Source organism: Rana temporaria, chromosome 2, assembly GCF_905171775.1.
Source record: "Rana temporaria chromosome 2, aRanTem1.1, whole genome shotgun sequence".
Classification (NCBI taxonomy): domain Eukaryota; kingdom Metazoa; phylum Chordata; class Amphibia; order Anura; family Ranidae; genus Rana; species Rana temporaria.
The window spans coordinates 495,309,071-495,335,967 of record NC_053490.1 but is presented as its reverse complement, the minus strand read 5'-3'; positions in this window follow the sequence as shown (position 1 = coordinate 495,335,967).

Genomic DNA, 26,897 nt, shown 5'->3' with positions numbered 1-26,897 from the left:
ACCATGGGGCCCCATAAAGACAACCTGACATGGGGCCCCATAAAGACAACCTGATATGGGGCCCTATACAGCCAATGCTTCAGTTATAAATTCACACAGTAACGACCACTCATTGTGTTCATTCAGGAAAGCTAAGAGCTGGTAAATATGACATCTTTACCGGGCTCATCCCCCACTCTCAATCTTGAAGGATCCTATTGGGTGCTTGCAGCTGCCGACAGGAAGGAGAGGAAGGAAACCGGAAGCACTGCTGGGGTAGGGGGGCACACAGAGGGGTCTGGGCAACATGGGGAAATGTATGGTGGACAGGAGGGGTGATCGGTCTGGGGGATCCCAGATAGCAAGCAGTTGTGCTGTAAGTTTGCAAATGACTTTCTAAGCTTTTTCTAGACTGGACAATCTTCACAAGTTTGTTGCACATTTGCAGCAAACCTGTTTTTTTTCATGACTCCGGATCAACTTTCTTTGCAAACATTCTGCAAGTCTACTGCAAGTTCTGGTTCAGTTAAGTTGTACAATAGTCATCCCACCACAGGGGTCACTGTGGCTGAATTTTCATGCTGTAGACCTGCAGAGCTCTTGCTGTAGACTCACTACTGCAACTTTGCTCTAGCTAGAGACTTGCCACGCAAATTTGCTACAAATTGGAAAAGTGTCAACTAGAACTTGTGCTAGTCAAGTACCAGTCAAGTGTACAACTTGCCAGTGAAAATGTGCAGCAAGTTAATAGACTTACAATTCAACACTGTCACAAATTGTTGGCAAATTATCCTTGCTATCTGGGATGTGTGTGTGGGGGATTGCTCCTTTGTATGACTCTCTCTCTCTCTGCAGCAGCTGAAAGTCAATGGGAGGGAGAGGAGAAGAAGCCAGAAAGAGCTATACAAGGGATTGGTTGCAGTAATTTCCCCGCTGCCGCACCGTTCATCCATTCTACCCACATCTATTTCACCCTGCTCCTGGGATCCCTGCTGGCCCGGGTCCTGTACAGGAGGATTGGTGGTACCCCCTTAGCTACAGCCCTCCTCCTCTCCATCCCTTCTCTACTGAGTCTTCTCCACTGTGCAAATAGATTTTAATTTTTTTTGGCCCGCCCCCCAATGCACATCACCCACCTAGACAAATAACACGCACTTTGACTGCTGTGCCTCCTGGGATATGTATGTCACATATCCCAGGAGGCATAGTCCTTCATTGAGTAAGGAGGGGACGGGGACAGGCCTAGATGCTACTCATCGGCAGAGCCGTTGGGTGAACCCGTAGAGTTCACCTTAAAGCATATACGCACATATTAACCTATGCTTCACTCCCCATCTGCTAAGTTTAGCTGTCAAGAGATAAGAAAGGCAACAATGTGTAAGCTCCAAATTTCTCCAGTTGTAGCTTATACGGGACTGAGGACTTTCTCTGCCCCCATGTGAGAGCACTGGGTCAAGCGCCAACACTGTTGCACGGAGAGAGGTACATGCTCCACCATACCCAGAAGTACCAGGTATTTCATTTTCTCCCATTAGCTGAAAGAAGCAACAGGAGAGCAAAGGGAAGGTAAGCACATGCTGCTGGCAAAGGCTGCATTAAGGCAACCCTTTTACTTTGCCCTACATGGGAACAGGTTTGCGTGGAGCAACCATCAACATAAAATGACCTTCACCACATGCTGCCATGTACTCCAAATTCTAGCTCTGCCATCTTAACCCAAAAATTAGCTCTGGTCAGATTGGAAAACACTTTTCCAGTTAAATTCTGATAATCCTATGCCCAGTGAACCTTCATTTACTTGTTCGGTGGTGTAAATAATGGAACCCAGTGTGGTCTTCTACTGTTTACAGAGAGTTGTTCTGATACATACCTCAGTTGTAAAGAGCATTTATAAAAGTGAGTCTAGACTCTAGGAGGAGATTTACTAAAACTGGTGCTCTCAAAATCAGATGCAGCTGTGCATGGTAGCCAATCAGCATCTAACCTCAACTTGTTCAATTAAGCTTTGCCAACAAAACCTTGAAGCTGATTGGTTTCTTTGCAGAGTTGCACCAGATTTTGCATTTTCCATTTTAGTAAATAACCCTCAGGCCTCGTACAAACGACCGAGGAACTCGTCGGAAATGAAACATCGTTTTCCTCGACGAGTTCCTTGTTAGGCTTGTCGAGGAACTCGACAAGCTTGCTTTGCGTACACACGGTCAAGACAAAATCTCCTCGTTCTCAAACGCGGTGACGTACAACACATACAATGGCAGGGGAAGTTCGATTCCACTGGCACAACCCTTGGGGCTGCTTTTGCTAATCTCATGTTACTGCGTGTTAAAGCGGTGGTTCACCCTCAATGACACGATTTTACCATCGAGACAGGCATTGTAGCGCGAGCTACAGTATGCCTGTCCCGATTTTTTTACCCCCGTACTCACTGTGTACTCGTACATTATAGATTTCGGCTCCCGCGGGGAATGGGCGTGCCTATGGAGAGGGAGGATGATTGACGGCCGGCCCTGGCACGTCACTCTCCCCGAAGACAGCCGGAGTAGGTCTTGGCTCTTCACGGCGCCTGCGCACAGGCTATGCGCAGGCGCCGTGAAGAGCCAAGCCTATTTCGGCTATTTCCGGAGAAGCGTGACGCGCCAGAGCCGGCCGTCAATCATCCTCCGTCTCCATAGGCACGCCCATTCCCCGAGGGGAGTCGGTATCTTCGATGTACGAGTACACGGTGAGTACGGGGATAAAAAAATCGGGACAGGCATACTGTAGCTCGCGCTACAATGCCTGATTTTATGGTAGAAGAAATTTTTTTTTTTTGGGTTTATAGGGTGAACCCCCGCTTTAAGTAAAAGTTTGGTAAGAGACGATTTGCACTTTTCAGTCTGTTACAGCGTGAAAAATGTGTTATCTCCATTACAAACGCTACTTTTACCGAAGGTGCGCTCCCGTCTCATACTTTATTCTGAGCATGCGCGGGTTTCTTAGCATACACACAATCGTATTTCTCGTCGAAAACCAGCCCGACGAGGAACACGACGAGGAAATTGAGACTCCCGTCGAGGAAAAAGAGAACTTGTTCTCTTTTTCCTCGTCGAGTTCCTCGACAGTTTCCTCGATGAAAAACGTACACACGACCGTTTTCCTCAGCAAAAAAGCTCTCCCACCAAGTTTCTTGATGGATTCTATCGAGGAAAACGGTTGTGTGTACGAGACCTTACTGTCAACATCTTGTCCATTTCCTCTGGCCCTTTTCACCTAGAGAACTGGATGGTCCTTGTTTTTTGTTTTCTGTTTTTTTAAGCTATCTTTGTAAACTGTGGACCATAGACCAATAAAATAACAGGTCAGATATTTCTAAGATGCTGCATCCACCACACAGGCACCAAAAATTATACTGCGACTGAATTCTCTTAGATTGCAAATTTTCTTTGTTCTATTGTTTGGTTTAATAACAATCAAACCTCCAGTCCAAAGTATGGAATTGCAACGACGTGATTCGTTGTTTGGCTGTTAACACTAACCAGAGGTTGGACTTAAAGAGGAACCACCCAAGGCATGTCCTCTTCCATCCCAGCATCTCTAGATATCCTGCTGGACCTGGCAGAAATCTGCAGCACATCTGCGAATGTATGGGGCTATTTCTAAATATTCTGTAAATCAACCCTACTGCCTCCTGACATGGACAACCCAAGGGGTAGATGGACCCAATATCATTCTTGCCTAGGTGAGAAAGGAGGGAATACAGTGCAGTATTAAAGACAGTTAAATAATTCAAATAATGGGTTGTGTGGAGGGCATTATCCAATTGCGTAAGAGGGAAGGAGGATGAACCAGGAAATAAATAGATGTGTTAAAGGGGGCAGATCCTCTTTAAAGAAGTGAATCAGCCAATTATCAGACAGAACCTCTCCTAAATGTGTAGGTATAAAAGGATGCTTTAGGGCTTCTATGTGGTTGATCCTGTACACAATATACGTATTTGATATCTACATCAGGCAGCCATATTGGAATTTTCAGGTGATAACCACTGTTCCTCCAAATATTTGATTGGTGCAGGGAGTTTCTGTGGGCACACAAGTACTCTTTTTATTTTATCAATATTGATTTTGAATGTCTTTATGAATTTCCAGTAAATCCAACATCTTCCAGCTATTTGTAAAGTAATAAATTCTACGTTCAACCCAGATGTCACTATTCCTAATCTAAAGCCTGAATGCATTACCTATAGTGAGCTCTTCAACTTTCATATCAATTACTGAAAATCAGAGGCATTTATTTGCCCCTACCAACAAAAACTCATGCCCCCCACACATTTCCAACGGGAAAACTGCGATGAGAGCTTTTGGCTGGGAATCCCCACCATGTGTATGCTCCATCGCAGTTTTTCCGATGGGAAAACTGCCAAAAACAGCTGGCAAAAAAAATAGAACTGGCTCTCTTTTTTCCCGTCGGGATTCCCGACTGTGTACGGGGCATCCGGCTCAAGACAAATGTTGCATTTAAGTGGTCTACCTCCCATACCTGGGTATCCAGTTACTCAATGATCCTACAAAACTTTTAAGCCTTAGCATTGCTTCCCCTTTTCCACTTTTAGAAACAAACTAGTTGGACAACACATAGCTAACCCCAGTATGTCCATGACAGCCAGGTATCTGCTGTGAGATGAACTTCCAGGCTACCCCTTCTGAGTTTAATCCTCCATATATATTCATATGGAGAGGCCAGAGGCCAAGGTGTTACTATGGCCTAGTTAAATAAGTAAAAAAAATACATGCTAGAGAAGGTCCCCAGGAAGTTCATCTCACAGCAGAGCCTTGGCTGTTGTGGTAGGACCGGACATTGCAGAAGATCTTCCTTTCCGGGTCTTAGACAACAGTAAAAACTTGGTAGGAGACTGAAAACGTGCTTGATCTATTTGAAACCGCACCAAATGCGGGTGGAGTTCCTTATAAGTTGGTTTCCCTTAACTGATCCAATACTTATTCAGGTTTTTTGTTGGTTGCTCTGAACATTTGGCCTCTTACTGCCTCTAACCCTCTGATAGTTAACAGACTTCTATTTCATAAAGTAAACAGTTCATGTGAAGCCGTGCTATACACACGTAAGCTGTATAAACATTATAACCTAATATTTACGATGGCTGATTAACAATTCAAATGTTACACTTTGGATGAAGTGTGTTTTTTTCGTATCTGCGTTTGGCTATCTTCTGGCCATGTACAACAACACTCGTATTGTATAATCACTGTCAGGTCCTAAGAATTCTGACTAGGCTAAAAGCAAACTCAGCCATGTACTGGGGCCGTTACTAATCGCCGAGTCACGCTTAGTGGTTCTGTATAGGCCACTCTGACACTGGAGAGAGTAACTGCTTGGGCAGAATGGCCACACATGATGATGTTTTGTCCTTCTGAATTACCAAAAAAACGGTCTTAAACCTCCCCTGAACAATTGTCCCATCCGAGACATTTCCATATCAAAGGAGAAGAGATGTGGTGGTTTTCACGTCCCCATGAAGCTCTCAATTTGTCATGTCACTTGTTTATGAATAAGCCTAGAGAAAGCGGTCCCTTCTTGTCAACTGTCTGGCTTGCCAGCCTATAAAGCCCTGCAAATGAAAGCTATGAAAATCCAGATGGACATGAGAAATGTATATAATTTCTGTTCCCAAAAATATGGGAGAGCGGCGTGGACTCCAGATTGTCTCCAGGCGTTCAGTAAATGGGGTTTAGAGGACAGCCATGTCTAAAGATGTAAAAATAAAGTCCATTTAAAGATCATCTCTAAAGTCTCATATAAGCTTTAATGTGTTAAAATGCCACTAAATGACCTCTTTTAAAACTATATGCCAGTTCCTTATTGTTCTTCACCACCATGTTTGACCCAATTTGTCAAATATTGTTGCATACATTTTTGTTGATCTGTGTCTTCTGCACACGCTCTCCACTGCTCCTGCATTACATCCATTTCCAGGAAAAAAATTGTGTTGCAATCACATACACCACTTTACTTAAACTACAACATACAATACGCATAACGCCAGTGGTCCTGTAGGCTATACGATGCATTTACTCATTCATACTGGAACCTGTATGCATATACATGTGTAGCGCTACCCCCTCAGGAGCCGCTGGTTAGATTTGGGACGGCATGTTATGTTACCTCTGTGATGTGTCTAGGGATGATGATAGTAATGAGATGCAATAACGGAATGTCCAAACAGCAGGGTGTCGTTTTCTGTGCTTTTATTTCTTGCCCAACATGGCAAACAGTTAACTTGAGGTAGAAAGAAATAGGTTGGTGAAAGGAGAATTTGCAGATTCAGGCCTATGGATAACGGAAGCAGTCCTGCCTCCAATGGGACTTTAACTCACGTCGCCACTCCAGCCAGAGTGGGTGAAGTGTACCTGGACAGGCCTCTCACACCGACCTGGCAGCCAGAGTATCACTTAGAACTTCTGAGAAGGAAGAAGTCTCTGCCACCGACTTGGCTCTAATGGAATTAGGATTAGGAGTGGAACCTCTGCCACAGGCCCTCTACTCAGGAACGTAGATAATAGAGCAAATCCTCTTAGTGAATATAATTTGTCTGAATCTTCCTCAGATAGGCTTCTTGATTTTGGGGTCACCGACTGACAAGTTGCAGCATACAACTTCTCAGTATCCGGCCACCCAGATCCCCAGTGGATTGTCTAAGTCCTGTTGGATCACCTGGGCCCCCGCGCTCACCTAAGACCGACGCCACACCAAACAGCATAACTCACTTGGGATCTTCCTCATGAAGTGTGGAGACCCAGTAAGTCACTGGGGCCCCTTTGCAGCTTTAGTTGCTCCGGGCCATGAGGGTCCAGAGTCAGGAACTCCGTGTAGCACGTGCGCCCCGGCCTGGTAGGCCATCTCGCTGGGGCCCGTGATTGTGCGCACACCCTAAAGGTTGGTGCCGCACCTGGAACCAGGAACGGGCGAAGAAGACAACCCACAAAAATGGCGTCTGCCCAAGAAATACCCTCCCCCAGCATGCCCCGCGAGGGAAACACTCCTCTGATTGTCTGCTGGAGAAAAGCGCCTCCGCCTGGATCCCTCTGGTGCCACCTGCTATCCAAAGATGGAACGGTATCTTTGGAACACATAATGAACCCACAGGACAGTCCAGCCTGGCAGAAACCCAGTTTACACAAATCAACATGGATGAGAGCAAAGTAACTCTCTCATCCCCCTCTAAATTTAACATAGCACCTGTACTGAAAGTACACAGGCGCTACACATGCCAGTGCTGTATGTATCCGCATGAAATTGTGTAGACCAGGGGTGTCCAATCTGTGGCTCACGGGCTGAATGTGTCCCAAGATGGCTATGAATGCGGCCCAACACAAAATGGTAAACTTCGTAAACATTTTTTTTTTTTTAAGTTTTTGTAAAAATGCATTAACACGTGCAGCCAAAGAAAAACATTACATTGTTTATAAGCTTTATCTCCCCTCAAACATTATACCACTCTTCACAATCACGCCTTATTCATGTCATCAGTTTCCGCGATTCACCTATGTTTGTGAGCAACTATTTTCAAGCACATAAAGGGCAAAATTAGAACCAAAATATCTGATGAGCACCTTGAGAATTCATTGAGAATTGCTACTACATCCATCAAACCAGATATTGAAAGACGTGCATTTGTTTTTGTCCTAGTGCTTTTTCATTAGAATTTCAGGGATTTTCGTGTTCGTTTTAACAAACGATAACGAACGCACAGAATCCGAAATCCAAAAGATCCAATATAAAAAAAATGCTTTATTTTCATATCGTTGCGACAACAGTTTGATATTGATAGAAAGCAGATTTGACAGGACGGTGACAATAGCAATCTGTCTCTATCAAACCTGCTGTTGAATGTGCCTAACCTTAACTCTATTAGTCCAAGATTATTCGACATAGAAAGAAAAGATTCAACATAGAGACATGAAGATTCGACGAAGCAGCTAAAAACATGAGAACAGCGCAAGTGGACATTTACGGTCAAATGCTCCGCCTATAGGCTATAGAAGAATTCTACTGTTGGTTGATTGGTAATAATAATTAATAAATATAATTATTACTAGTCAAACAACATTAGCATTCTACTATAGCCTATGGGCGGAGCATTCGACCGGAAATGTACGATCGCGGCGTCGTACAGTTTAGCTGCGTCGTCAAATCTTCTTAGAACATCCGACAGACACCATAAGCCTTTAATTGACAGATTCAACCTTAATTAATTCGGATTTTCAGACGAATGCATTTTTTAAACGAAACAAAATAAAAACAAATTTCGGGAGTAACATAATAAATGTATTTTTCAGACAAAACCGAAATTCCATGTGCACATGTCTAGATATTGATGTGTCAGTTTATCAAAAACAGTCTCAAAAATGTTGCTAGTTTTATGTTGCCCTCTTTGACTTTAATTACTCAGATAGGTACATTATCTATATTAGTGATCTGCCCTTTTCTACACATCAGCTATCCTTATTGTTAGTGTATTTTGCCCAAGACAATTCCTCTTCTTCCAGTGTGGCCCAAGAAGGTCAAAAGGTTGGACATCCCTGGTGTAGACCAAATTGATAGGACAAGTAGATTGCAAGTAGCCACCCTTGTGGAAGTTTCAGCAAACAAAATATTGCCCAGTTAGGGTTCACATCTCCTTTAACCTTTTGTCCACCGCCCGCCATCAAATGACGGCGGGAGGAAGACCCTATTGTTCTGGGTGTACGTCAAATGACGTCGCGCCTTCCGAAGCCACTAGGGGGTGCGAGCGCCCACCGCATCACTGGGGACCCGATGCACGTGCCCGGGCGGCCGCGATGGCCACTAGGCACCCGCCATTGCCCAGTAGCTGAGCAGGACCGTGGATCTGTATGTGTCAACACATATCCATGTCCTGTCAGGGAGAGGAGACCTATGGTGTGTCCCATGTACATAGGGACACACCATTGGTCACCTCCCCCAGTTAGTCCCCTCCCCCCACAGTAAGAATCACTCCCAGGGTACACATCGCCCCCTAGTGTTAACCCCCTTCCCTGACAGTCATATTTTTACAGTAATCAATGCATTTTTATAGCAGGGATCGCTGTATAAATGTAAATGGTCACAAAAATGTGTCAAAAGTGTCCGATGTGTCCGCCGTAATATCGCAGTCATGATAAAAAACGCTGATCGCCGCCATTACTAGTAAAAAACTAATAATAATAAAAACGCTATAAATCTATCCCCTATTTTGTAGCTGCTATAACTTTTGGGCAAACCAATCAATATACGCTTATTGCGATTTTTTTTTACCAAAAATATGTAGAAGAATACATATCGGCCTGAGCTGAGGAAAAAATGTGTTTAAAAAAAAAAATGGATATTTATTACAGCAAAAAGTAAAAAATATTGTGTTTTTTTTTTTTCAAAATTGTCCCTCCTCTTTTGTTTATAGCGCAAGAAATAAAAACAGCAGAGGCGATCAAATACCACCAAAAGAAAGGTCTATTTGTGGGGGGAAAAACGATTTAATTGGATACAGTATTGCGCAAGTGTGACAGCGCTGAAAGCTGAAAATGGCTTGGGCAGGAAGGGGGTGAAAGTGCCCTGTAGGCAAGTGGTTAACATTGTAAAAAAGATAATTACATTTTAATCCCATTCTTTTATCACATGATCAGTCCTGGGGTTCCAATAAATATTTTTTTAATGAATTGCATGGTGATGCCATTGTTGTCAGGACCAGCATCTAGAGACTTCCCCAAACAAGAAATCTAGAAACGAGTGCCATCATAGTCAAGGGAACCTTCTGTGGTTGCTATTACTGTAACATGAATTAATCTGGTGCTGGAAGTGCCTACAGGCACCTCCCTTCTCTTCCAGATCTATAGACATGAATATGAACTTTGGGCGTATTTATGTTTATAGCGTAAGCTGAACATAAAGACATCTTCAGGTAGTTGAATATCTTTGATCAGTGAAAAATACCGCGCTATCACCTAGAATATAAATAAGCAGCCAGCACAGCAAAAGACAATTGTAAGTGGAAAATAACAGATAATTGTGCAGCGCTAAATAAAAACAGTCATATAGTGGTGCCAAAAAAGAGAGAAAATGTTGTACACTCTAAATGACACACATGTAGATCCAAAAATGTATATAGTAACTATAGTCCACAAGGTGATGAATTAATAAATGTGATCCACAGGTGGAAGATGACATTTTGTAATGATCCCAGTGAGTGGATGGCCACTTTGAGGTGTCAAATGTAGGGACAAGTGTGGAAAGAAGATAATGGGAGAATCCACCACCAGCATAAGGAAGGCTTACCAGAGCAATTGGACTCAACAAGGCATATGCCCAATGAGCCATCAAACTCTTATGGTGTCAGCACACCCCAGATGATGTCTCCTTAGACTAAACATGCCGGGGCGAGCCTGCTGATGCCATTGCGGTAAACTTTTCAGTATATATTACAAGTGCTTTTTTACCCTGCTCAAATGTGAGTGTTCCTCAAACTTTTAATAAATATTCTTTGTAATGTGGATTTACACTTGTAGAACTTTGTGGAACTTTTGTTTGATTTTTTGTTTTACGATGTGAGCCTATGGGAAGGATCCGACCAATCTCCCTCTGAGCTACCCTTCTCTACTGAGAGTCATCTGAGGGACAGTGTGATCACCATCCCCCTGTGGCAACATGTATAGATGCGGATGTTGTCCCTATCCATTGGTGTGCTGACACCATAAGCCTTGATGACTAATTGGGCATATGCTTTGTTGAGTCAAATTTCTCTGGTAAGCCTTCCTTATGCTGGTGGTGGTTTCTCCCATTATCTTCTTTCCACACTTGTCCCTTACATTTGATGCCTCAAGGTGGTCATCCACCAGGCCCGGACTGGCCATAGGGCATACCGGGCGTTTGCCCGGTGGGCCGCGGTCTGCCGCGGGCCACCGGGCCCCATTGTCTTGTGTGGCCAAGGCTCCTTGAGCCCCCGCCGCTCGCCCGGCCTCTCCGAGGCTTGCTGGCCAGCCGCCATTACAGTTCGGCCGTCGGACTGGAGGGCGGAGACTACAGGTCACGTTACCTGTGACCATGAAGAGGGAGGGGATTTACATGAGATGCAGCCGCCGGTGTTCAAGTGAGTGTCTGTATGCATGCGCCTGGATAGGAAAAAGCCGCTGCAGACACAGTAGAAGAATCCATGCCTTTATTTTTCTCCCACAGCCTCTGAATGCCAGCTTCTCACTCTCTCCCTTCCGTGGGCATTCAGAGGCTGTAGGAGAAAAATAAAGAGATGGATTCTTCTGTGTGTGCAGCTGCTTCTTATATCCAGCCTCTTTCTACTGCCCCCACCATGCTCTCATGTGTACCCCTTGCTCTCAGGCTCTCACACTGCACTCCAGCCCCCCAAGGGTTCTCCAGCTCCTGTACACTCCGGTCCCCCCAGTCCCCAGAGCTCTCCAGCCCCTCCCAGTGTGCTCATCAGCCCCCCTGTGCTTTCCAGTGTCCAGTGCTCGCCAGCCTCCTCCCTGTGCTCTCAGGCCCCCTCAGTGCTCATCAGCCCCCCTGTACTCTCCCCCCAGTGCTCTCCAGCCCCCTGTACTCTGTCCTCCAGTGCTCATCAGCCCCCCCTGTATTCTCTGGCCCCCCAGTGCTCTCCAGCCCCCCCCCAAGTGCTTTCAGGCCCTCCAAGTGCTCTCCAGCCCTCCGTACTCTCCAGCCCCCCAGTGCTCTCAGGCCCCCCTGTGCTCATCAACCCCTGTACTCTCTGGCCCCCCTAATGCTCTCCAGCCTCTACCAGCGCTCTCAGGCCCCCCAGTGCTCATCAGCACCCCTGTACTCTCTGGCCCCCAGTGCTCTCCAGCCCCCCCAGTGCTCTCCATACTCTCCAGCCCCCCCAGTGCTCTCTAGCTCTCCGTGCACTTCAGCCCCTCCCAGTGCTCTCAGGCCCCCCTGTGCTCATCAGCTCCCTTTTACTCTCCGGCCCCCCAGTACTCTCCAGCCCCTCCCAGTGCTCTCCGGCCGCCCCTGTGCTCTCCGCCCCCCAGTGCTCTTAAGCCCCCAATGCTCTCCAGCCCCCCTGTGCTGTTCGCCTTCCATGTTCTCTGCCCCTGCTTGTGCTCTCCATCCCCCCCGTGGTCCCCGCCCCCTCTGTGCTCTTCGCCTCCTGTGTTCTCTGCCCCTGCTTGTACTCTCCAGCACCCTTGTGCTCTCTGGCTCCCCCTAGTGCTCTCCACCCCCCATGCTCTTCACCCCCTGTGCTCTCTGGCCCCCTTAGTGCTCTCCACACTTCCCTGTGTTCTCCATCCCCCCACATTCTCCGCCCCCCTTCCCATGCTCTCCGTGCCTCCCGGTAAATTAGCCATGGGCTGCTCAGTCTAAAATGCCCGGGCCTAATTTTTGTCCCAGTCCGGGCCTGTCATCCACTCACCGGGATCAACACTATATTTCATCTTCTACTCGTAGATCACATGTATTAATTCATCGCACTGTGGACTATATTTACTATATTAATTTATTGAAGAAAAAGATTGTTGGGACTTTATATGAGACCATGGCTAAACAGTACACCGGTCTCCATCCCTAATTACTTGAAGAAGAAAATTGAAATAGGGGCAGGGAAGGGGCAGTGGGACTTTATATGAAACAAAACACTGGGGCAGGATGAGTCAATCAATAAGGTAAACACAACATTTAATAGTAGCATCATTGAGTATAGTACATGAAAAGTAGGGAAACGTAAAAAGGCTGTGAAATTACCGAGGATAGGTGAGATGATGTGTACCATGAAAGAGGATGTGAATGGGCCGCCTGCCAGCACAGTCCCGCTAACGTCACGCTCAAACGTGCGATGAGAGAGGAGAGGAAGCGACCACGTACAAGCACTAAGTGCCTATACCTCCGTCATGATGCACGCAAATGGCAAAACCAACACCGTCAGCACGGGGCGTCAGAAGATGCCGCTCGTACAGGCATGGGGGCGTGGCGTTGACGCGCAGCGAGTGAAAGTCCCCAGTCCCACAACCAATATGGTCTAGGGAGTGGGGAATAACCACGGTGCGCGTCACAGCTCCCGGGAATGGATGCAGAGAATTTCTCCAAGTGAACATCTAGAAGCAATCTATTAAAAACAGAATATTTCAGTATTGCAAATAACCCTTAATGGCACTTGATGAAACTAAACAGCAAAACATGGAATAATAAAATTAGTAAAGTGTATGTTTCCATCCCTAGTAATATGAAGAAAAATATTGTTGGGACTTTATATGAGACTATAACTAAACAGTACACCTGTCTCCATCCCTAATTACTTGAAGAAGAAAATGGCAATAGGGGCAAGGAAAGGGGCAGTGGGACTTTATATGAAACAAAACACTGGGGCAGGATGAGTCAATCAATGAGGTAAACACAACATTTAATAGTAGAATCATTGAGTATAGTACATAAAATGACATTCATAATACATCCATAAAATAATACCGAGTATGGTATAAAATGATTGGTAAATCATATCAAACATGGTAAAAATTGGTTGCATAATATGCATAGTAGTCCATGATTCTCATAGATGTCAGCAGTGTACCCAAATGTTGAACATATTAAGGTAGTACATTGGAATAACATTGATTAATGACTCAAACTTCTCAGTAAAACCCATGGTGACCTTGTGATTGCTGTGGAATGACATTAATTGATAGTGAGGCTCGATGCGTTTCGTGGAGTAATAGCCACTCATCAGGAGCAGTTATTGGGGTCATCTATAATGAATAAGTAATGAATTAATTATTGGTTAATGGTAATTAACCAAGACAGGAAGAGAGGGAACAAAAAGGGTAGGGGGGCGCATTGTTACGGCGGCGCAGCGTATTGTATTTACGCTAAGCCGCCGTAAGTTAGAGAGGCAAGTGCTGTATTCACAAAGCACTTGCCTCCTAAGTTCCGGCGGCGTAGCGTAAATGGGGCCGGCGTAAGCGCGTAATTAAAATGAGGGGGCGTGTTTTATGTTAATTCTTGGTGACCCGACGTGATTGACGTTTTTCCCGAACAGAGCATGCGCCGTCCGTGGAATTTCCCAGGGTGCATTGCTCCAAAGTACGCCGCAAGGACGTCATTGGTTTTGACGTAAACGTAAATTACATCCAGCCCTATTCGCGAACGACTTACGCAAACGACGTAAAAAATTCAAAATTCAACGCGGGAACAATGTCCATACTTAACATTGCGTACGCCTCATAATAGCAGGAGCAACCTTACGCTGAAAAAGCCTAACGTAAACGACGTAAAAAAAATAGCGCCGGGCGTACGTAAATTTGTGAATCGGCGTATCTAGGTCATTTGCATACTCTACGCTGAAAACGACGGAAGCGTCACCTAGCGGCCAGCGTAAATATGCACCCTAAGATACGACGGTGTAAGAGACTTACGCCAGTCAGATCTTAGGCTAATGTCGGCATATCTTGCTTTCTGAATACAGAAAGAAGATACGCTGACGCAGCTTTGAATTTACGCGGCGTATCTATAGATATGCTGGTGTAATTCAATGCTGAATCTGGCCCAAAATGTCTAACCCTAGCATTCATACCTGTAGGTTGTAATGTACAATAATATAGAATAATAGCTATTGTTGTATAAGATGAAGGGGACCAGGGGACAACATACAGACCACCCGGGAGCTGAGGCGTAATAAAATGGCGGCAGGACAGTCCAGATAGAAGTTCGAAACATAGGTGTAAAGAGTAGCCATTTCACTGGTAAACAGGTAAGTGAGAGCCCAAAGGGCATCTGTAATACATATAAAAAATAATAATAAACAGTGAAGGCAGTGAGCTGGTGATGAGAGAGTGAAGAAAGAAAGAAGTAGGTGAAGTTAATGAATTGAGAAACCAAGGGATAACCACCCTATAGAGAGATATAGAATCCAAGACTCCCAAGATAAAGATGAGGAACCGTGAAACAGAGTGTGAGATTAAAGCGGGAGTTCACCCATTTGTATTTTTTTTTCTCTTTTCCCCATAGCTGGATGCTCGTTTTGTCTAGGGGAATCGGCTATTTGTTTTAAAATATGATCCGTACTTACCGCATCTTCTCCGTCGCTTCCGGGTATGGGTCTTCGGGAGCGGGCGTTCCTTCTTGTTTGACAGTCTTCCGAGAGGCTTCCGACGGTTGCATCCATCGCGTCACTCGTAGCCGAAAGAAGCCAAACGTCGGTGCGGCTCTATACTGCGCCTGCGCACCGACGTTCGGCTTCTTTCGGAAAATCGTGACGCGATGGATGCGACCGTCGGAAGCCTCTCGGAAGACTGTCAATCAAGAAGGAACGCCCAGTCCCGCAGCCCATACCCGGAAGCGACGGAGAAGATGCATCTCGTAAACGGGTAAGTACGGATCATATTTTAAAACAAATAGCCGATTCCCCTAGACAAAACGAGCATCCATCTAAGGGGAAAATGTGTTCTCCATGGGTGAACCACCGCTTTAAGTGGTTACAACCATAGGTGTAAAGGGTAGCCCTTCCACTGGTAAGCTGGTGAGTAAGAGCCCACGGGGCGACTAAAGAATATGTGTAAAACGTAATAGGCCATAAAGCAAGTGACCTAATAATAAAAAAGTGAAAAAATAAATAATAATGAGGATGTGGGTGAGATGAATAAGTTAGGAAACCAAAGGGTGACCACTCAATTGAAAGATATAAGATCCCAGATGCCAAAGATAAGAGTAGGGAAACGTAAAAAGGCTGTGAAATTACAGAGGATAGGTATAGGATAGGTATATAGGTATATTAGGTAGGTATATTAATTTATTGAATATCTTTGTTCACCGTTACAGATCTTAAAGGGCAAAAGATACAGTTGCGCAACGCCTGCATATTTAGAATGAATTGCCCATCTCACCCAAGATTTTCAGTTACCATGTAGATTTTGGAAAAGGTTTACTTGTAACAAGCACTTATAAAGCTTTCATTACCACCTCCTGAAGGTAACCATCAGGCCCGGACTGGGACAAAAAATAGGCCCGGGCATTTTAGACTGAGCAGCCCGGGGGGGGGGGGGGGCACACGGCGGGGGTTAATGATGGGATGCCCGCACAGAGAGAGAGACCGCTCCACATTTGTGGCACAGAGAGAGAAATCACTCCACATTGCTGGAACAGAGAGAAATCGTTGGACATTTCCCATTGTTGTACTGAAGTCAGTTGATAGATCGGAGTCTGTATAACCAGTCTGCACATTGATAGATTGAAATTTCTGCTGAACTGGCAGAATTTCAATCTATCTATGATGGCCTAAGTCCACCAGTCTCTGAGTTTAATAATATCCTCAAATCTTCTGAAAGGGGTTCTCAACTTAGGTTTAGAAATTCACTTTGAACTCCACCTTATTTCCAGAACTCTCATTATGTATTAGATGTGCAAAGAATAAGGTGAGAGAACATCTAATACCTATAAAGAGTAATGAAAATAAGGTGGAGTACAAAGTGAAATATCTGGAGGGACTGGCTGAGGTTAAAACAGGCAGGGAGGAAATTAGGCATCACCTCCTTACTGTCTGTCAAATGCCTCTGAAAAGTGACATGAGAATTGATATATTTTCAGTGAAGTATCTGTGAGTGCAAGCCTTTTGGCTCACACTGGTGCTCAACATTTTTTTGGGGGGAAGCAATCAAACTGAACAAAAACATCAAATGCAGCCACTGTGCCCCATTATATGCAGCCACTGTGCCCCATCAAATGCAGCCACTGTGCCCCATCATATGCAGCCACTGTGCCCCATTATATGCAGCCACTGTGCCCCATTAAATGCAGGCACTGTGCCCATCAAATGCAGCCACTTTGTCCCATCAAATGCAGCCATTGTGCCCCATCAAATGCAGCCACTGTGCCCCATCAAATGCAGCCACTGTGCCCCATCAAATGCAGCCACTGTGCCCCATCAAATGCAGCCACTGTGCCCCATCAAATGCAGCCACTGTGCCCCATCAAATGCAGCCACTTTGTCCCATCAAATGCAGCCACTTTGTCCCATCAAATGCAGCCACTGTGCCCCATCAAATGCAGCCACTGTGCCCCATCAAATGCAGCCACTGTGCCCCATCAAATGCAGCCACTGTGCCCCATCAAATGCAGCCACTGTGCCCCATCAAATGCAGCCACTTTGTCCCATCAAATGCAGGCCAGCAGGCCATTTGGGTATTTTTTTCAACTGCCCCTGAACACATTTAATGTTATCCTATGTGTCCATGCACACATTCGTATTTTTTTGCGTTTTAAAGCAGTTGGGTTTAGGCTCGTTTTTTCAGAAGCAAAATTTTGGGTTCAGACGCAAAAGTTTTAGCGTTTCAGACGCAAATCGCGGCAAATCGCTGCTAAACACGGCAAAACGCGGTACCGGCGTTTTGCCGCGATTTCGTTTATAGGCGTTTTTAAATGTGACCTATTTTTTTACATTAGAAATCTCAAAAATGTGGGAAAATTATGAAAAACCATAAAAAAACATTAAAAAATGTAATTGCTTGCATTGCATTGTGGACAATCCACAACTTGTGGCAGGTGACGTGGCCAGGTGACGTGGCCAGTGGACAATCCACAACTTGTGGCCAGGTGACGTGGCCAGTGGACAATCCAGAACTTGTGGCAGGTGACGTGGCCAGGTGATTTGGCAAGTGGATAATCCACTTGTGGCAGGTGACGTGACAAGTGGACAATCCACAACTTGTGGCAGGTGTCGTGGTCAGGTGACGTGGCAAGTGGACAATCCACAACTTGTGGCAGGTGACGTGGCCAGTTGACGTGGCAGGTGACGTGGCCAGGTGATGTGGCAGGTGACATGGCCAGGTGACATGGCAAGTGGACAATCCACAACTTGTGGCAGGTGATGTGGCCAGGTGACGTGGCCAGTGGACAATCCACAACTTGTGGCAGGTGACGTGGCCAGGTGATTTGGCAAGTGGATAATCCACTTGTGGCAGGTGACGTGACAAGTGGACAATCCACAACTTGTGGCAGGTGTCGTGGTCAGGTGACGTGGCAGGTGACGTGGCCAGGTGATGTGGCAGGTGACGTGGCCAGGTGATTTGGCAAGTGGATAATCCACTTGTGGCAGGTGACGTGACAAGTGGACAATCCACAACTTGTGGCAGGTGACATGGCCAGTTGACGTGGCAGGTGACGTGGCCAGGTGATGTGGCAGGTGACGTGGCCAGGTGACATGGCAAGTGGACAATCCACAACTTGTGGCAGGTGGCGTGGCCAGGTGACATGGCAGATGACGTGGCCAGTGGACAATACACAACTTGTGGCAGGTGACGTGGCCAGGTGATGTGGCAGGTGACGTGGCCAGGTGATGTGGCCAGGTGACATGGCAAGTGGACAATCCACAACTTGTGGCAGGTGAGGTGGCCAGGTGACGTGGCCAGTGGACAATCCACAACGTGTGGCAGGTGGCGTGGCCAGGTGACATGGCAGATGAAGTGATAAGTGGATAATACACAACTTGAGGCAGGTGACGTGGCAAGTGGACAATCCACAACTTGTGGCAGGTGACGTGGCCAGTTGACGGGGCAGGTGACATGGCCAGTGGACATTCCACAACTTGTGGCCGGTGACGTGGCCAGGTGATGTGGCAGGTGACGTGGCCAGGTGACGTGGCAGGTGACGTGGCCAGGTGACAAGGCCAGTGGACAATCCACAACTTGTGGAAGGTGACGTGGCCAGGTGACGTGGCCAGTGGACAATCCACAACTTGTGGCAGGTGGCGTGGCCAGGTGACATGGCAAGTGGACAATACACAACTTGAAGCAGGTGACGTGGCAAGTGGACAATCCACAACTTGTGGTAAGTGACGTGGCCTGGTCACGTGGCCAGTGGACAATCCACAACTTGTGGCAGGTGACGTGGCAGGTGATGTGGCCAGGTGACGTGGCAGGTGACGTGGCAAGTGGACAATCCACGACTTGTGGCAGGTAACGTGGCCAGGTGACATGGCAGGTGACGTGGCCAGGTGACGTGGCCAGTGCACAATCCACAACTTGTGGCAGGTGACGTGGCCAGGTGATTTGGCAAGTGCATAATCCACTTGTGGCAGGTGACGTGGCAAGTGGACAATCCACAACTTGTGGCAGGTGTCGTGGTCAGGTGACGTGGCAAGTGGACAATCCACAACTTGTGGCAGGTGACGTGGCCAGTTGACGTGGCAGGTGACGTGGCCAGTGGACAATCCACAACTTGTGGCAGGTGATGTGGCCAGGTGATGTGGCAGGTGATGTGGCCAGGTGACGTGGCAGGTGACGTGGCCAGGTGACATGGCAAGTGGACAATCCACAACTTGTGGCAGGTGACGTGGCCAGTGGACAATCCACAACTTGTGGCAGGTGGCGCCCTCGGCCAGCTCAGTGGCCTTTTTGCAGGACATTAGAGCAGCCCAGGGGGCAAATGCATTCTTGCAACCCAGCCCAGTCCGCCCCAAGGGCCTTGGTACACCTCTGGGTAGAAGTGACATGCGGGCCGCCGCGGGCATTCGCGGGCCACTACCGGCCCGAGGGCCGCCGCGGCCCACCGGGCATATGCCCGGTATGCCCTATGGCCAGTCCGGGCCTGGTAACCATATATATTCACCATAGCCTGGCATTTGGGTTGGGTCTTTGGTTCAGGGAAAGATTGGTCAGCCTACGTTACTACTCATTTACTGGGCAATTATTGGAAGGTTGGGAATAATACAACTCATTTTGCCAGTAATGTCTAGTGGTGTGGGCAGCTTAGAAGTGGCACAAATACTATAGAGGATATAGAAAGGATTGCATTAATCGCAGTGCCATGTTATACAATCAGCGGAAATAATTCAGTGACTAAGGTACTGAAAAGCAAAGAAGCTTTCTTTGTTATGTAAATCTTCTGGGCCATAGAAGCTGACGGGTTCACTATAAATAAATAAATACACTTTTTTTTGTACATCCAATTAATTCGCTCTCAGGTTCTGGAGGCTATTTTAACCACTTCAGCACGGGAAGAACTGGCTGCCCAATGACCGGGCCATTTTTTGCGATTCGGCACTGCGTCGCTTTAACTGACAATTGCGCGGTCAATTGTTGCACCCAAACAAAATTAACGTCCTTTGTTCCCCACAAATAGAGCTCTCTTTTGGTGGTATTTGATCACTTCTGCGTATTTTTTTTTTAGTTTTTAGGCGGACACATCGGACGCTTTTGACACTATTTTGGGACCAGTGTCATTTATACAACGATCAGTGCTATAAAAATGCTGTGTAAATGACACTGGCAGGAAAGGGGTTAACCACTAGGGGGTGAGGAAGGGGTAAAGAAGTGTGTCCTAGGGAGTAATTCTAACTGTGAGGGGGCTGGGCTACCATTGACACAACAATGATCACTGCTCACGATGACAGGGAGCAGTAGATCACTGTCCTGTCACTAGGCAGAACGGGGAAATGCCTTGTTTACACAGGCATCTCCCCATTCTGCTGCTCCGTGACACGATCGCGGGACACCGGCAGGCACGGTCACAGAGCTTGCAGTGGGCACACGCGGCCACTAGGTGGCAGATTCAAAGCAACGTACAGGTACGTTGCTTTGCCTGCCCGTGCCATTCTGCCGACGCATATCTACGTTAGGCAGTCGGCAAGTGCTCAAAGGGGAGTTCCACCCACAATTTCACTTTTTAAATATAAATACCCCTGTAATACACAAGCTTAATGTATTCTAGTAAAGTTAGTCTGTAAACTAAGGTCCGTTCTGTTAGGTTGTTACAACAAATTAAATAAAAATTGTCCATTCTGAACACTATGAGATTAGAGCATGCAGCACAGACAAACATAAAAAATGGGTGGAACTCCACTTTAAAGGAGCTAAGATGTTTTTCTGAGCTTTCTATTTATTTTTAAATACCATTCAATTGTTAAAGCGGGGGTTCACCCAAATTTTTTTTTTTAACATTTGCTTGCATTAGCTTGCGAATTACGGGCGATATAGCCGCGCTGTCCTATTGATTTCAATGGGCGGGAGCGGTGAAGGAGCGATATACACACCGCTCCTTCATCGCTCCAAAGATGCGGCTAGCAGGACTTTTTTTCCTGTCCTGCTAGCGCACCGCTCGAGTGTGAAAGGGGTCTTAGTAAATCAAACCCTATGAGTTTGTGTAACATATTATTGGAAATAAAGGGTGGCATTATGAAAACATTTCCATAGTGAGCCTTATCCTTTTCTAATTGCCAATACAGAATTCCAGCACCGGCTCGCCAGTCCAGCAGGAAATCAATGTTATTTTGTTAATCTTTGTTATGCACTTGACTATAAATAAACAGATATTTATAGAACATTCTAGGTCAAAGCCCTCGTCTTTGTTTATTACAGAGAGAATATAATGAACCTGCTGCAATAACACACAGGAATTGTCCTAATATCTGCGGCTGTCAGACATAATCCGGAGTAGACCTAGACAGAGCCAGACTCGTCTGCTTTTTATGGAAGTCATACACAATCACGTTGGGTTTGTGACAACAGTGATGCAATCCTGCATGGTCGAGGTTCCCGGTCCTGGTTTTTAGTGAATTTATGTAGGCTTGCCATCTGTCCGGGATTCACCTGCAGAGTTCTGGTTTTGAATCATGTGTCCGGGTTTCAAATTATGTGTCCGGGTTTCAGATTGCCTGAAATTCGGACACATTATTCAGACTGAGCTGTGGCTCCCCAAGTAACGGATTACCACAACCACCGAGTGCATAGGCATGCACACAGGCCGGTTATGCCTGGGCACACTAATCACCAGGTTTGCCAACTGCCAGGAAGACTTGCTGCAGTTGCCTAAGCCGATTGTTTGTGACACTCTCACACTGCCCAGAGCAAGCACAGTTCTGCCTCCTCCCCCCATGGATGGCAGAGGAGAGAGGGCTCAATCTTCTCCTCCTCCTCTGTCCTCTGTGTTTGCTCACCCACATTCCTATACCCAGCGTGCTGTGCCTCAGAAAAGGGATATATGGGCAGAAAAATTGAAGCACAGCGGCCAGCAGATACATCATGGATGAAATGCGCTGATGCCTGAGGCTCCATCCTCTGGTGAGTGAGCTCACCTTCCACTGTCTGTGACTGATGTCTTCGCCTCCCTTCCTTTTTTTCCTTCCTCTGGACAAGTGGCTAAGGTAAGGGAAACTCAGATGTAAGGGGTGCTCTGCAGACTCTAATGTAAGGGGGGCTTTGGGAACCCTGATTTAAGGGGGAATGCTGGGAACCTTGATGTAAGTGGGGGCTTTAGGGAGCAGAAATCACCTTACATCAGAGTATATTTTACACCAGAGTCCACAGCGTTCCCCCTTTAAATAAAAGTTGCCATATGCCACTAAAGTGTTTGGGTTTGGCTTGAAGACAAGGTGGCAACCTTAAATTTATGGTGAATTGTTTGTAACCATAGTACACTACATGGCCTTTAAACTTGGGTCAGCTGGCTTAAAAGGATCAATAATGGGGGTTTTGTTATGTGCTAGCCCCTTCATTATGAAATAGTGATTTGCCAATGGCCATTTATCAATGGAGTTTGAGTAATTTAGCAAGAGCTGACAGTCTCTGTGTGGGGAGAGGTAGTTGCAATAGAGGCAGAGCAGAATTGAGGGGTCATTTTGGCTAGAGGCATCTTAATTTGACAAGTTGGTAGCAAAAGGCCTGCACTCTACCATCTTAGGTAGGGTTGTCCCGATACCGATACCAGTATCGGTAGCGGGACCGATACCGAGTATTTGCGGGAGTACTTGTACTCCCGCAAATGCCCCCGATGCCTGGCCGAATACTTGTCCCCCCCCGCCGCCGCAACGCGCCGCCGCCGCAAACCCACCGCCGCTGCATACCGCAAAGCCGCCACCGCGTTAATCTGCGTGCGGGGAACATTACAGCTTTCGTTTGAATAGCTGTGTTCCCCGCCGCGCCGCGTATAGACACTCCCCCTTGCTCGGGATTGGATGGGTCATCTGTCCAATCCCGAGCAAGGGGGAGTGTCTATACATGGCACGGCGGGGAACACAGCTATTCAAACGAAAGCTGTAATGTTCCCCGTACGCTGATTAACGCGGCAACGGCGGCGGCATCATCTAGGTATGGGGGACATGGCTGGATATATGGGGGGGACATGGCTGGATATATGGGGGGACATGGATGGATATGTGGGGGACATGGCTGCATATGTGGGGGACATGGCTGGATATATGGGGGGACATGGCTGCAATATGTGGGGGTACATGGCTGCAATATGTGGGGGACATGGCTGCAATATGTGGGGGACATGGCTGCAATATGTGGGGGACATGGCTGCATATGTGGGGGGACATGGCTGCATATGTGGGGGGAACATGGCTGCATTTGGGGACACATTTAAAAAAAAGTATCGGTATTCGGTATCGGCGAGTACATGAAAAAAAGTATCGGTACTTGTACTCGGTCCTAAAAAAATGGTATCGGGACAACCCTAATCTTAGGTGAGGGCAGAGCTTATTTAATTTCCTGTCCCCCCTGAATTTGGCACATTTTGAGAGTGCTAGAGTAGAAACAGGTTCCCCACCTGTTAGCAACAGCACTAAATGGTAGAAAAGATTTCCAGAGTAGTAGGAAAGGTGCAGGGACTACATCTCTCTCTCTCTCTCTGGAGTAGTTTCTCATTTGGGTTGGACCGGCAAGGCCGCACTTTCATCCTTGCAGATGCTGTCAGCATCACTCTGAACCTCTGGACTGCTGCTGTGAGATTTGCATGCGTTTCCAGATGGCTGCGGTCACCCACCGGGCCTGTGTGTAACTTGTTGAAATGTTCTCAATATATTCAGTTTGCTGCAATTATCCTTCATGTGCTTCCTACCACTGCCACTCCACCCTGCACCTTGCTCACACACCTCTCCTTGACTTCCTCCTGCAGTGCCTAGGCGAGGGTGACATAATCCTCCTTCCAGACAGATCTTGGAGAATGTTGAGTAGCACATATCACCCTAGAAGTTGATCCTTCAATGGGCTGCAGCATTTTCTCACGGGATTACATTGCATTCCAGGGGATTTTGTTGGTAGGAGTATGATGCCACCCTTGTCTAGACACTGCAGGAGGAAGTCATGGAAAGGTGAGTATATTATTTAACAATTTTCCCTGCACAGGTAGTTTTATGTAGCATTTTAGGGAGAGGAAGAAGGAGGGAAGGAAGTGAAGAGACACCTTGAAAGTGGACCACTGAGGTGGAGAGTGTGCTTTAACAGATCGTAGGATAGAGTGACCAGACATCCCCGGTTTCTGGGGACAGTCCCTGGATTGAGGACACTGTCCCCAAACCAAGTCTGTCCCCGGTTTTGTCCCCGGATTGGATTTGAACAGGGGCTCGGGACATTTTCAAAGACAGGCAGAATTAACATAACAAATCTGAATTACACCCCCCCCTCCCCCGCCCCTACTAGCTTAGGGATGGTGTATTTTTTTCCATTATCTGTGTCCCTTTCTGATGATCATGTGCTGGTCGGAGGGAATATTTCTTCCGTTTCGGGTGCATGCCATTCAGCTCTGCTCGCATTTTCTTCTGCCTTGGCTCAAGTCTCAGGCCAGCCGCCTGCCGGCTTATCTCCTTGCCTTTCCTGGTGGAGTGATCTTCCTCCTCTCCCCACCCAGTAGTAGCCAGAGCCTGGAGAGTAAGGCTCCATTCACACCTAGGCGTTTTAACGCCTGAAGCCCGACGCTATTGCAGCCTGCAATACGCTGGAGGGGTGATTTAACATTGTCGGCTATGGAGATGGTTCACATCTCCACGCCGAATGCAGAAACGCTGTACGCCTGAAGCTCAAAACAAGTCCCGGACCCTTTTTTTCAGGCGGCTTTCGGCGTTCGGCATAGCCAACAATGTTTCAATCACCCCTCCGACGTATTGTAGGCTAAAAAACGACGCGTTTTGTCGCAGAAAATCGCGGGACAAAACGCTGCAATTTGTCGTGGGTTCAGGTGTGAATGCAGCCTAAGACTTGACAGGCTGTGAGGCGGGCGGCAACGGCGACGGGCAGAGAGTCGTTGATTGCCACCATTACTAGTAAAAAAAAAATATGTCCCTGGATTTCATTTTACAAATCTGGTCACCTTATCATAGGAGCACTTACCTATATTCAGTTCTTGTAGAGAAGGTCACCTAACTTTATTGAACTGAACCTTTGAGATGAGTAGCATGGTTTTATGATATGTGTAAAAGTTGGCAGCCATAATAAATGTCCTCTGTGTACTCTAATCATACTGTTTCATTCAAACAAACCTCGTAACACTGCATTTTACTTATTGGCTACATTCCTGCAATTTATAAACAGTGTAGTATTCTAATCATTAACTAGCCCTGAAAATCGGAGCAAAGAGAAAAAAGGTCACAAGGGAGCTTGGAATAAAATTAGTCTGAGCAAATGAAGAAAAACATATTCTATACATCTCTGCATAACATGAGCATTTCCCTTGTTTTATCCCTTTAAAAAGCTAACTATTCCCCACTCCACCCAAAAAAAACACATTTGGCCTTTACATTTACTAACCAGCATACACCGCAGGCAGGGCTTAGACAGGAGATGTGGTCAGGAGTGAGAGCCAAGGTCAAAACACTGGAGCTTGACCAGGAACATGGTCAGGGGCAGGCCAAGGTCATACACAGGAAGTAGGTAGGAGTAGGTCCGCGGAGCAAGTCAAGGTCAGGAGATACTGTAAGCAAGGGATACCTCCAGAAGCAAGAAAGTCTGAGGCCTCATACACACAACCGTTTTCCTCGACAGAATCCATCAAGAAACTTGGTGGCAGAGCTTTTTTGCCGAGGAAAACGGTCGTGTGTATGTTTTTCATCGAGGAAACTGTCGAGGAACTCGACGAGAAAAAAAGAGAACAAGTTCTCTTTTTCCTCGACGGGAGTCTCAATTTCCTCGTCGTGTTCTTCGTCGGGCTGGTTTTCAACGAGAAACATGTTTGTGTGTATGCTAAGAAACCTGCGCATGCTCAGAATAAAGTATGAGACGGGGGCGCACCTTCGGTAAAAGTAGCGTTTGTAATGGAGATAGCACATTCGTCACGCTGTAACAGACTGAAAAGTGCAAATCGTCTCTTACCAAACTTTTACTTAACACGCAGTAACATGAGATTAGCAAAAGCAGCCCCAAGGGTTGTGCCAGTGGAATCGAACTTCCCCTGCCGTCGTACGTGTTGTACGTCACCGCGTTTGAGAACGAGGAGATTTTGTCTTGACAGTGTGTACGCAAAGAAAGCTTGTCAGGTTTCTCCACAAGCCTGACAAGGAACTCGTCGAGGAAAACGATGTTTCATTTACGACGAGTTCCTTGGTCGTGTGTACGAGGCCTGAGAGCATCTGTCATCCTTATAAAAGCCAGAAGGCCACAGGAACTATCGTGCACTAGCATGCACCGGCTCCATGTCGTTGCTTTGCGCACATTCCTGCGTAAGTGAGCACGGCCATGCTGGATATTGCCAAATGTGCCAGGTCCCTCTGCCTTCCTCCTCTGGTTCATCCTCTGACAGTCAGTATAGTAGCTATGCCTACTAAAGTGATTTCTAGCTTCCACAGGGATCCTAAATGTATGGCACATACTGTACATACTTACATTGCACTAAGCTGAAGCAATGTAACTATGAAAAAATTGCTACACCTCAATTTCAGCTTTAAGGTGGTACTAAAGCCTAAACATTTTTTACCTTAATGCATTATTTGCATTAAGGTAATGTAGCGGGGTCACACTATCATGAACTATATAGTGTGAATCCCCACTGAACTCTAGCTATGTTCGTATATACATGTTCACACCTTTTTTAGAAGCCATGCATTGTGGGATTGAAAGTATCGGGAGATATGGACTCCATTGACTCTTAGTAGAAACAGACTATACTTCCCACAATGCCCTGCCTTACTGGAACATGTGACACCTCCGCACAGA